Here is a 9,550-nt window from a genome sequence, read left to right as displayed (position 1 = left end):
AAAGGAAAAAAGAAAGGAGGGGTAAATCAGCACCACACTATATGATCCGATTGCAAAATATTTAATCCTACTGTGCAACGCGAATAATAATGTAGCCAGGTCCCCCAGTTCCCCCTTGTCTCCGCTTTGCTGGGAGAATAGGGAAGGTTGCAGCGAGTGCAGGGAGCGCTCCGCAGTGACCCGAGCGTTCAGGGCGCCGCCATGTTGGATGTTCGCGCATGCGCGGTGAGCCCGTGGAGGTGGTGATGGAGGAAAGGTCGCGCATGTGCGGTAGGAGTTGCGTTAGCCCACGAAATAGGAACCAATCCTAGAGGGCGTAGCGCACGGGGCTACGAGTCCCAGGAGCCTCAGCAAGACCAGGTGACACCAGGGAGCCTATAGGGCGGGCGATTCGCAGGAGAAAGAGTTAGGAGGTTGCGCAGGGGAGCACGTTGATCAGAGAGGACCGGGAGGAGGAAGGAGAAGGAGCTCTGCGTGTAGGGAGGCAAGTAGCTCCTACAATATGCCCTATACCCCTGGCCCAGTTAGGCCCTGAGTCACAGTCAGTGAAGTTGATGCAGGGACAGGTCCTAGGATAGGAACCTGCCCCATTAGAGTAAGCGATAGAAGTGTTATAGTCAGAGACTGTCGCGGTACCAACGCAGAGGTTTGGGCTCAGACCTCTGCACGCACAGCAGCAGCCGACCGGATGGGATCGCCCTGGAAGGTATCCCTGGAGTGTCTTCATCGTCGGATCCTTTGTGAAGACCGTTTGCAGGTCCGAGCGCGCAGGTAACATCCACAAGTGCACCAACTATAACCCCAGAACATAATGGCTGCGCAGTCACACACACACACACCGCACTTTGGGGGTGGGATTGTGGTGTGGGGAACCTGGACACGGTGTGGGCACACGGTGAAGGAGTCGCGTCCTGCGAGACGCATAAGTTATAGTGTCTCCTTTACAGAGGGACACTCGCTATATGACATCCAAGGGTATGGTTATCATTAGTAAAGTCACTGTTCCTTTTATATGCTGTGTGCGTAGTATTACATTATTGTCCTGTGAGGAACCACTCCCGCTCTGCTGGGAGCCGTCACAGGTGGAGGCGCTGCACTTGGTAAGAGGTTATTGGTATGCATATGTGTTGCCCCAGGCTCTCCGTGGTGGAGGCTTAGGCCCTGCGAGCCAACAGGTTAGACAGCATTGGTAGCGTACTGTATTCCGTAGGAAACAGGTCTACAATAATAGAAAAAATTGATTAAAAAAAGGTTTGTCTTTTGTCTTATTGAAAATTCACAATCCCAGAGCTGCACTAACCTTACAGTATTTTTCCAATACAGCAAACAGTGGCAGCAAACTACAGCTAGTGGGAAAGAAACAATATTATCTTTCCTCAATGAAGCACCCTAATGGCAGAAAGTCATTCAGTCCATTAGGATAAACAGTGTCCAATGTATGAATCCAGAAGGATTCACGCTGTAATAATAAAACATCCTTGTCTAGACCTGCCCTAGCTTTTTTAATGTGTTCACTACCCATTCATTTTAATGAAGATATTGGATGTCTGAAGTCAGTGCAATGTTTGATAAGAGCGGTGTCCTCTGCACGATTATTAATTTTGCTTTTATGTTCAATGAATCTTGTTTTGAGCTTACGATTGCTCTTACCGACATAACATAATCCACATGGACATTTAATCATGTACACTATATTTGTGGTTGTGCAGGTGATATGCTGTTTAATATTAAACAATTTGCGACTTCTGGGATGATAAAACTTGTCCCCAGTGTTTACACTATTGCAGATGCTACATCCATAGCATTTATAACAACCTGCCTTGGGTGCACTCAAGAAGTGTGGAGTAGTGTAATACTTTAATTAGGCTTTAATTAGGATGTCTTTTAGATTTTCTCCCCGTCTATAAGCAAAACGTGGGAATCCTTTTCCTATATGTTACTTTTATGTCTGAAGCGCGTCTTCCCATTACGTGTCATTTGTATTATTTGTTATTTATATGAGTGTCACGTGTATTACTGCTGTGAAGCGCTATGTACATTAATGGTGCTATATAAATAAAGACATACATACATACACTCCTGAAGAAACCGCAATACGGAGAAACGCGTAGAGTGAGGCTGATGAGAAAAACTCCCACAGGATCGGCGTCCCCCAGAGCAGATGACGTCACTTCCGGTTTCCGGTTAGGGTGAGACGCACCGGTGACACGCACGCCTGCCGAGGCAGAGGGGGGACAGAGACCAGCTCATTCATTGCTGAGATCCAACCTGTGTGATCTAAACGCTTGTTACCTTTTAAACCATGTGAGTGTATTACACATATACTTACTTTTAAAGATATTTTGTACAGTCTGCACTATGTCCGTTTTATTATTCACTTAAGGTCTCCAGCACTTACCATTCCACTTACCTGTCTGACGGTCCAACGGGCTGACACACATAAAGAAACCTTTATGGGAACATTGCTCACTCTACACTTGTGAGTATCCAGCACACTGCACCTTGATATTTATCACATATAAATCACAATACTGCACCATCAGGGAATTTTCTTCTGTTTTTTACATGACATTGCGCTTCCTGATGATCTTCACTTCTATACATACATACATACATTACTGTTTCAGGTCTTTCGACTCTTTCTTAAGGAGATGGAATCTCACTCACTGAGGGACACAAATTCTCCAAATACAGATAAAGGCATACCCCGGTTTAAGGACACTCACTTTAAGTACACTCGCGAGTAAGGACATATCACCCAATAGGCAAATGTCAGCTCACGCATGCGCCTGTCAGCACGTCCTGATCAGCAATACCGGCTCCCTACCTGTACCGAAGCTGTGCGCAAGCGGGGAGACTGTAGAGCCTGTTACACATGCGTTAATTACATCAGTTATGCACGTATATAACGATTGCAGTACAGTACATGCATCGATAAGTGGGAAAAAGGTAGTGCTTCACTTTAAGTAAATTTTCGCTTTACATACATGCTCCGGTCCCATTGTGTACGTTAATGTGGGGTATGCCTGTAGATTACATGCACTTCAATAAAGAAAATGTTCTGAATTATCTTTGTTGAAATCCTGCTGAGTGTTTTAAATGCCCCAGCTCAGTTTATACTCTCCCATGCATTGTGCCTGAGTAACTGCACATAGTTACATAGTTACATAGCTACATAGTAGATGATGTTGAAAACACACGCCCATCAAGTTTAACCTATGCTACAGTAAATATAGACAACAGATACTTTATCCTATATCTGTATTTACAGGATATTGATCCAGAGGAAGGCAAACAAAAAAACCCCAGGGAAATATCATCCAATAATGTCTCATACGGGGGGGGGAACATATTCCTTCCCGACACCAAATAATGGGCTGATATAATGTTTCATGGAAGTGCCCTCTGTCCTTCTAGCCTTTCTATTTAATTATCCCCCGCTGGCCTCGCTGACCTCCGTGGGATTAGAATGCCTCGTTGAAGTCATTATTATTCTATTAAAATGACATTCTCTTATACAGAACCCCTACATTTTACTCATTTCAATCTCAGCAATTTTAAGGTAATATTATAGCTCAGTTTTTTTTCCAGATACATGAGAATAAGACTTTCCACTTTCCGATGAGGCAATGGCGCTCTGTCTTTTCCTGACAGCCTAATAGGTGTTAAGCAGAAATTATGAAACGCGCTGTTATAAGACCCATTGATTTTATTTCCAGTGCAACATTTATTCCAGATTTTAGCAGATTAATGTGTGCTTAATAGAGCCCTGTGTTTTACTGCTTCCATGTGTTTCTTTTCGCACAGATAACTTCTCTAACATAGATCGGCACCTCTATATGTGACCTCATTCACACTCAAAAGGAAGACCGCTCTCAACTTAACTAAACTGTCTCATTACGCTTATTATATCATTATGGTTCAATGCTATTATTGGGCCAATCTCTGGTTTAATTGTTCCTACATTAGATATATGTGTTCATATATTATATATGCTCCACGCTGACACCCCCTAACATCCTCACCCCCATGGGGTGGGATCTAGCTGTGCGGCTGGACAATACTCCACCCCGATGCATACTCCGTCCTTGTAAGGAATCCGTTCCTGGGTTTGGCTGGAGCTCACTCCTGCAGAGTTGGTGAGCTCTCAGACAGACCACCCCTTGGGTCTGCCAGCACTATCACCTGTGCTTGCAATCACTGAAGCTTTCTCTCTCTGCTCTGTTATTGGAGGAATTCCCACACACCCCTGTCTTTGGATTGGCTATCTGCCCTTCTTATACCCTTTCCCTCATGGCTGAGCAAAAACCAAGATTCACTTGGATGTAACTGTGTTTGCCTCAAACACTCCTGCTTTAGCCTTGCCTTGTTCCTGAGACCTGCTGCATTCACCCCAGGCAGAGGTCTGGTTCCTGTGCTGAAGCACTGGATCCCCAGTGCTAGTATTGCCTTGTTCCTGAGACCCGCTGCATTCACCCCAGGCAGAGGTTTGCTTCCTGATACCTGTTGCCAAACTCCAGCCTGGACATCGATTACTCTGACGTCTCCAACTCTGACCCCGGCTTGTCCATGGATTACCCTGCCTTCTTCAACCTTGAACCGGCTACGATTGACTACGGACTGCGCAATCCAGAACCGGCTTCGTGGTCTAAGGTCGGTGTATTCACGTCCCCACCTCAGCCCCGCGGTCCGGTCCCGGTTTGTGGCGAGCACGTCCGTTACAGTTCTACAATGAGCAGCCACTTAACCTTTTGTTCCAACATGCCCCTTATTCCCTCTAGAGTGCAAGCTCTCAGGATCAGGGCCCTCATTACTTTCTGTATCTGTTTGCGCTTGTCTGTCCTTTTCTGTATGTCATTCTGCTTATGTAATATACATAACTCTGTGCCCCCGTTGTACCGCCCTGCGGAAGATGTTGGCACTTTACAAATAACCAGTAATAATATGTGACCGTTAACATGACCTATTGCTTTGACGTGTTCAAGGGGCGTCTCTGCCCCAGCTTGCACCTTGTGGAGAGTCAGTAGGAGGAGTTGGGGGAGTTACATGGTGCACAGATTATAATGAGATGTATCACATTCTGCGTCTCTGTCCCAGCTTGCACCTTGGGGAGAGTCAGTAGGAGAAGTTGGGGGGATTTACATGGTGCACAGGTTATAATGAGATGTATCACATTCTGCGTCTCTGCCCCAGCTTGCACCTTGTGGAGAGTCAGTAGGAGGAGTTGGGGGAGTTACATGGTGCCCAGATTATAATGAGATGTATCACATTCTACGCCGTTCTTTTTCACTTATATTTGGCAAAACAAACCCTCCATTTCTGCAGTAGTGTAAGGTTAAATACTGCATCAGATGTAAGGAACTGCTCTTACACATCCCACAGCTCTGCTCCAAAAAACAGTGCGTCCCAAACTCACCTTTTCTACATTGGTACATGGACTTGTACATTTTATTTAAGAAAGCAACTTAATTGTTTAATTGTTTACTTGTTCACAAAAGGTTTTTCCACTTGTGAGGTAAGTGGCATTTCCCCTTTAACATACCGAACCTCCACACCAAAGCATGACCTTAGACTGCAGGGGTGCGCAAACTAGGGGGCGGGAGATTTTTCTGGGGGGGCGCGGCGCTTGCAGAGGCCCCGCGCTCTTCCCCAAGGCATTTAAATTAAATGCCAGGGGTTTGCGTGAGGCCTCTGCAACTCTGAATTTACCGTGATTCAGACGCTCTGTGACGTGTCGCCATGACAACGCGGCATCAAATGTGACATCACATGACCGCGCAGCATCATTTGATGCAGCTCCAAGACAGAGGGGGGGGCGCGAGCACTGGGGCAGCCAAGACAGGGGGGCGCAGCAGCGCAAGTTTGCGCTCCCCTGCCTTAGAGCCTGCGATGCTGCGCGTCCAACCCCTTCCAACATTCCCACAAATAAGACACACAATGGCCGCAGCTTTTATTAAATACAGAAAACGGGGGTGCTAACCCTGCCAGTGGGTGCCCCCCAATGGTAAGACCAATGGTGCTCAAACCATGGCCCGCCAACCCCTTAAGCCAGGCACATCACAGACTCATCGTCAGCTGCAAGATGGGCCCAGGGACCAAAATCACAATGAGCCCTGCCCACTCGCCAAGTTATGCCACCACCAGGCAATTCTGTACCATTGATGTAAAACAAATATAATCACTGCGCTTCTCCGTATAAGGAGCATGCAGCTAGTGAAGGAATTGGCCATACAAATGTGCAAAACAGAAAGCGAATCCCTGTGCTTCTCCCATAGGGATAGCAATGTATGGTGTAAATACTTATAAGAAAAAAGGAGACTTTTGGTTACATCCTTTGATCAAATAATGCCAAGCCTGCTAACCACGTCATGGTAAGTCTCAATAGCAGGTCCCTACGCTAAATGCATACTAGTGTTGTGAAATAAACCCAGGATGGGTTAAAATATCACAAAGCATATGCTTACATAACCTAGTGCAGTTAAAAACTGGTATTTGTTTTACATTATTTGTTGGGCCGATTTTAATCCTTAGCAGCACGCTCCTAGAGGGCAACACTACTATGGTGTAATTTAATATATTTAACCAATCCCCTGCAACTGCTTATTGAGCAGTTTGTGGCAGGCCAGCCCCTCCCCTTCTAGGTATATAATCCCAAAGCAAGGTCCCATTATTTCACTTCACTTGCAGACATGCGAGTTTCTGTTCTGGTATATACCAGTTTTTAATTGCACTAGGTTATATAAGCATATGCTTTGATATTTTAACCCCTTCTGGGCCTATTTCACAACACTAGTATGCATTTAGCGTAGGGACCTGCTATTGAGACTTACCTTGACGTGGTTAGCAGGCTTGGCATTATTTGATCAAAGGATGTATACCAAAAGTCTCCTTTTTTCTTATAGGTATTTACACCATACATATATATATTCCCCATTGATTGCTATCCCTAAGAGAGAAGCGCAGGGATTCACTTTCTGTTCTGTACCAATGAGACTTGTCTGGCAAGGTTACCCCACACTTACCCCCCAACCAGACACCACCAACTGGGCTATATAACGCCTCTAAACTAGGCCCGTACCGCCATACCCGCCGAGACCTTCCAACCCGTTCTGAAGGAACATTTAAGTCAAAATCCGTGAGAAAATCTACAGCGCAAACGGGACTATCCAACTAATGCTGCCCCCTTATTAGGGGTAAAAGATCCATCTGTAGCAGCCTGCTGCAATGACCTGCCCTTGGGGAAGTATTCGCTTGCGGGGTAGGGGCCACCCCAGGACGAGCACTCGAGCCAGAATCTGCATCTGCTAACCTTACAATGGTCCTCATTAAAGGGCCATTAACTCACCCACACCCAAAACCCCTGGCAGTGACCCAATTAAAGGGGCCACCACCTACCTCCCCTTTTGTGGCTGGCAAAAACTATTGGGGAATGCATGCGGGAGGGGGGGGGGGAGAAGCACCAGCAAGGCCAATTGACAATACCCTGGGACACCCCAAAACACCTTGGCTCCATACTCCCCTGGGGGCTGCTAAGGGCCTCCCTCCCTCTAACCTATGCTGGAAGGACTGACTCTGCCTGTCAGGAAGCACTCTTATGACCCATGGCCCTCCTCTTACCACCACCTAGGCCTTGCTGCTGGCCTCCTCCACATCCCACTGCCCCGAGATGACACGGAACGCTCCCTCTCAGGACTCAGCCTCTCAGAGGGCCTGTAGCACCTGCGCCAGTCCGGCTCACTGCCATCTTGACCACATTGATCTGCAGGGCGACTCCACCGGAGCCCTGCCACCGCTGCCGGAAGCCTCCGACACCCTGCTCGGCAAGTTCAGCACCTCGTGCTGCAGCCAACCGTTCTCGTGGGCCTCTGATTGCAGCGGGCGAAGGAGCCCCTGAATGTCTGCCACTGCGACCTCAAAAAAACTCAGTGAGGGATGCGGAATGGTTTCCCACCCCTCCACGCACGCCATATGCCCTCCTACATCACTGCACAACAGGGGCATCATGATAAGTTAAGGTAGAGGAGAGAGAGAGGGGTAGAGAGAGAAGAGGGGGGGAGAGGGTGAGAGGGAGAGAGAAGTGTGGGGAAGAGAGAGAAGAGGGGGAGACAGAGAAGAAGGGGAGGAGAGGGTGAGAGAGAGAGAAGTGGGGAGAAGAGAGAAGAGTGGGGGAGGAAGAGAGAAGAGTGGGGGAGGAAGAGAGAAGGGGGAGGAAGAGAGAAGGGGGAGGAAGAGAGAAGGGGGAGGAAGAGAGAAGGGGGAGGAAGAGAGAAGGGGGAGGAAGAGAGAAGGGGGAGGAAGAGAGAAGGGGGAGGAAGAGAGAAGGGGGAAGGAAGAGAGAAGAGGGAAGGAAGAGAGAAGAGGGAAGAGAGAAGAGAGGGGGAGAGAGAGAAGAGAGGGGGAGAGAGAGAAGAGGGAGGGGCAGAGAGAAGAGGGGGAGACAGAGAAGAAGGGGAGGAGAGAGAAGAGAGAGAGAAGTGTGCGGAAGAGAGAGAGCGAAGTGGGGGGAGGTAGAGGGGGAAGGAAGAGGGGGGAGGAAGAGAGAAGAGAGGGGGGAGAGAGAAGAGAGGGAGGAGAGAGAAGAGGGGGAGAGAGAAGAAGGGGAGGAGAGAGAAGAGAGAGAGAGAAGTGTGGGGAAGAGAGAGAGTGAAGTGGGGGAAGAGAGAAGAGGGGGGAGGAAGAGAAAAGAGGGGGGGAGGAAGAGAGAAGAGGGGGGAGGAAGAGAGAAGAGGGGGAGGGAGAAGAGAGGGGGAGGGAGAAGAGAGGGGGGAGGGAGAAGAGAGGGGGGAGAGAGAAGATGGGGGGAGAGAGAAGATGGGGGGAGAGAGAAGAGAGGGGGAAGAGAGGGAGGAGGAAGAGAGAAGAGAGGGGGGGAGAGAGAAGAGAGAGGGGCTGGGCCTCGCTCACTTATGGCTCCGAGCTCCTTTTTCATTCCACTTAGACATTTTCCACACTCACAGACTTGTTTTGTGCTGAGATTAACCTACTACAGGCATACCCCACATTAACGTACGCAATGGGACCGGAGCATGTATGTAAAGCGAAAATGTACTTAAAGTGAAGCACTACCTTTTTCCCACTTATCGATGCATGTACTGTACTGCAATCATCATATACGTGCATAACTGATGTAAATAACGCATTTGTAACAGGCTCTATAGTCTCCCCGCTTGCGCACACCTTCGGTACAGGTAGGGAGCCGGTATTGCTGTTCAGGACGTGCTGACTGGCGCATGCGTGAGCTGGCGTTTGCCTATTGAGCGAGATGTACTTACTCGCGAGTGTACTTAAAGTGAGTGTACTTAAACCGGGGTATGCCTGTACATATGTGGAAAACATATTTCACAAGTCCTTCAGTTTCACACACTGGTATCAGTAGCGTATATGATATACAAACTCATTTATGGTGAGGTTTGCTAAGTCCTCGAGCCCATAATTGTGCAAAGAAGTAAATATTTAAGAAACAAACTTATTTTTTTTAATCACGCTGTTGAGAGTTATACTTACTTGATGTGTTTCCCAGTATTGCTTGACTAGATAAAGAAAACAAAAA

The sequence above is a fragment of the Ascaphus truei genome, chromosome 5 (genome assembly GCF_040206685.1).
Source record: "Ascaphus truei isolate aAscTru1 chromosome 5, aAscTru1.hap1, whole genome shotgun sequence".
In the NCBI taxonomy this organism is placed as follows: Eukaryota; Metazoa; Chordata; class Amphibia; order Anura; family Ascaphidae; genus Ascaphus; species Ascaphus truei.
This window is presented reverse-complemented; position numbering follows the sequence as displayed.